The sequence below is a fragment of the Arachis duranensis genome, chromosome 2 (genome assembly GCF_000817695.3).
Source record: "Arachis duranensis cultivar V14167 chromosome 2, aradu.V14167.gnm2.J7QH, whole genome shotgun sequence".
Taxonomy (NCBI): Eukaryota; Viridiplantae; Streptophyta; class Magnoliopsida; order Fabales; family Fabaceae; genus Arachis; species Arachis duranensis.
In genome coordinates this window covers 86,989,589-86,993,999 of record NC_029773.3, presented here as the reverse complement: position 1 = coordinate 86,993,999, position 4,411 = coordinate 86,989,589, and positions in this window count along the sequence as shown.

The window sequence follows — 4,411 nt, the reverse complement described above, 5'->3', positions numbered from 1 at the left end:
AAATTCATCTTTTCTTAATAATTATACACAAATTTTTAATTAAAAATAATTTAAATACATAAATAATTAGTAACAATAGTATATTTGTATGAATATTTATACAAATATAAAAATTATTTAATGTATAAATAATATTTTTCATTCATGTTAGTAGCTCACATGCTATGATCTGTCGTAAAACTTGATGTATTTAAGTTCAATTTCTAGCTTGTCCCTTCTGTACCAGTTTGTAGGTAGGGGAAATTGGATTTATATATATATATATATTAAATGATTTGACATGGCATTATATATTACACTTAGCTAATAATTAAATTAATAAAAATATTATTTGTACACTAAAATCAGCCATCAATATATTTATATATAAATATATGTATTTTAATTTATTTTTAATATATATTTTATACTGATGACTAATTTTAGTGGCTGATTTTAGCGTACATGTAATATAATCATTTAAATATTACTTGTATACCTACAAAACATTGGGCTCATTTTTTTTTATATGAGAAGCATGTGTGTGTTGTGTATTATTGTGGAAAATGTAGATGTTAAACATGGATGTGAAGAAATCGGATCATCTGATTTTTTTTTTTTTTAAATTAAGCCGATTAGTGTGAAAGAGGAAATTTAAATTTTGATAAAAACGAAAAATCTGATTTGTGTACTTAAAAATCAGATGATCTCACGTAAAATATTTATACACTTTATATTTATATTCTACACTATTTTTTCTCCCACATCTAAATTAAAAAGTGCAAAACATTAATTTATTTTAGAGATAATACTCAATTTGGTCCCTGAATTTACACGCAAGTCTCAATTTAGTCCTTAAAGTTTCAATTGCCTCTATTTGGTCCCTAAACTTTGTGAACATAACTCATGTTAGTCCTTGAAACAATTTTCAACGTACAAACGTTAATGGAACACTGTCGTGACAGCCGGATGTCACACTAAACTTTGTAAAATGATGTCGTTTTGGTTTTGGTACTCAAATAACCCAAAAACAACATCCTAAATGGTGTTTATTAAAATTTTACCTAACAAAATAAGTAATACGAAGTCGTTTTTGAGCTATTTAAATATCAAAACCAAAATTGCATCATTTTACAAGTTTTAACGTGACATGTGATAGTCTATAACAGCGCTCTATTAACGTTTTTATACTAAAAATGGTCTCAGGGACTAATATGAGGCATGTTTATAAATTTCGGGGACTAAATAGAAGTAATTGAAACCTCAAGAACTAAATTGAGACTCGCGTGTAAGTTCAGGGACCAAATTGAGTATTATCTCTTTATTTTAAGAGGACATATTCTATTATGGAGGTTACTTTCATTATATATATATATATATGTCTAGTTTGGAGTTTTCAGTTTCCAATATCTGTCAATATATATGTGGGTGAATGAATTATGTTTTTCTTGGACTTTCGAGTATCTATCAATATATATGTGCGAGTGTTTGGATTATCTAAATTTTAAATTTTATTTTAAAAAATAAAATATAATTTATTATTATTTATTTTATAGATAAAATTAAAAAAATATAAAAAAAATATTTAATAGTAAAAAATTTCACTTTATTTTTTAAAATAAAAATCTAAAATTTAAAAAATTTAAATTCATGTGTACGTGTGAATTAATGAATTATATTTTTCTATTTATTGTATTTATAAACAGTAAATTAGTTCTCGTCTCTTTCCTTATATATATGTGATAAAATATTAGGAACCAACACTGCAGCCAACCTTTATGGTAAAGAAAAGAACATCTAAAATTTAATTTAAAAATGTTTAAAATATAAATTTAATACATTAACTATTTTAAATATTTTATATAATTATTCAATTATATCTTTTTTTAATAATTATTCACGTAATTAATATAAAAAATTGATATTTTTATTAATATAATATTATATAATTAGATATATGTATAAAATGATTTCATATATATGAAGAGTCCATCAAAAAATTAATTCATATATATGGTTGTATGTAATTATTTGTGAAAGAAAATAAAGGCACTGAAATTGTAATTGAAATATAGAATATATTTCCCAACTTTATTTCTCCTTAAGTTTTGGTTGGTGTTGAAAAGTCACAACTAGCAAGACAAAGAAATAAGTATTGATGATGGTATAGGTAGTATTTAACTTGGTTAATTATGTAACTTGTGTGACTTTTTATGCAAAAACCCTATCAGATTTGGCTGAGGCAAACACCTTTTTGGAGAATTATGTTCAACTTGGATTCCTTTTATACATATAGTCCACCAATTTATGATATATCTATTATATTTTGACCAATTTTTTTATATATTACAAGGGTATATTTATTTGTTGTTAGATTTTTCTTATTGCACATTCTTAGAGTAATCATAAAAGACTTTCTTTTCTTTTATTTATTTGTTAATTAATTAATTCACATTTACAAAAAAGAGAATAAGTTAGAGTAGTCTAGATTTCTCTTATTCCAAGAACACCAAAGATAAGAATGCCTTCTTCTTTACTCAAATTATGTTGAGAAGTTCAAAATTCTTCTTTCTAAACAAAATTTTAGACCTTAAAATGGTAAGTGTTATTATAAAAATAAAAAATAGAAAAACGTTTGATCGAACTCTTCTTCTTTATATATGTGCCTGCATGTGATGTATTTGTATATCACTACACCACATCCGGCAGATAGCAGCGGTTATGTGTAGAATTAATAGCGGTTTTTAACTACTGCAAAATGGATAGTAGTGGTTTATAAATCTGTTGAAAGATAGTGTGCGGCTAAACCCGTAGCAGCGGTTATTAGTAACCGCTGGTACAACCGCTGCTAGATGGTATTTTGCAGCGAAATTATTTTGCAACGGTTTCATCCGCTACTAAATTGTGAAAATATGATTTAAGGGAGATCGCCGCGGTTGTCAACCGCTTCAAAATGCCATACGTTTTCTAATCCTGTTATGAATATAGCAGCAGATTTAAAATCGCTGCCAAATGTCGAGTAACATTTAAAAAAAAAAGAATTTATAATAAAATATGACACCTCTTTTATTCTTTATATGTTCATCCACTCAATTGAGCAAAATGAGATTATTTAGCAGCGTCTACTCAAACCGCTACATAAAACGCTACAAAACGGTACATTTTGCAGCGGTTACCGAAAAAATGCTGCAAAATGTGATCATTTGGTAGCGTCTGCTAAAACCGCAACAAGAACTGCTGGCATATTATATTTAGCAGCGGTATAATATTAACCACTACTGAATAACCGCTGCTATTTGCCGGTTTTCTTGTAGTATATATATATAATAAAAAAAATTGAACTTAAGCCCTTTTCTTTTAAATTGCTTATTTTTTCACATATATATATAAATAATTTAAAATTTGAAAAAGCTTTATATTTATTTGATAATTCTTTAATAAAAAATAATTTTTATCATATTTATAATAATTAATTACTTTAGTTTTAAAGATTTTTAATAAAATATTTATCTTTTATTTAGGTTCATTTAATTTAAAGTCATTTTTATTTCATCGCTTTCTTTTCTTATTTTTAGATATAATAAAACAAAAAGAAACTAAAAAGGAGCAATACATATGGCAATTCATTTTATAGTTACTTCTCATACTATTTCTACCAACTCACTTTATTATATTATGGTTTATCTTTTATAAAAAATCTCATCATTCTTTCCATCAATCTATCTTTAAAATACTTTTTTATTAAAAAAAAATACAACCAAACAAAAAGATTGAGTTCCATAACCAATGTGTTGATCATTTGAGTATAAAAAAATGACGCAGAGAAAAAAAATAAAGGAAAAAATGGACAAAAAAACACATCATATTTAAAGGTTGATTTAGAATTTCTCAAAGCAATGATAGCATCACTATAGCTAAGAAATTAGTACATCGAAGTGAGTTTAAGAGAGTTTCTTAAATCTTGAAAAAGACTAGAAACTGCATTAGGACAATTGACCAAATTAAATTCACTGCAAATACATTGAAAAACACTAAATCTAACATATTATATTTCATAATGTGGTGAAATCAAATGTCATAACAATTATCACTATAAAAAATTTATTGATTACCATCGAATTTAAGATGTGACGTTTTATTAAATTAATAGTCGAATTTTATATGGTATTGCTATAATAATTTGTCTAGCCAAAATATTACCAATGGATTTGGTCATCCGTTTTAAAATTTGACGGTAATTTTTTACGCAAATGAAAAATTTAATAGTGCTAATATTACTGTCAGATTTACTGAAAAAAATTCAACGATAGCGCTAAAAATAAAACGCGTTGTTTTGGTAATTATCAGTTTGTTACTGTCGAAATGTTTTCGCTAATAAATCTGATGATAAATTTGGGTTAAATTTAAAATGCGAGCCCTTCTCCCTCATTTT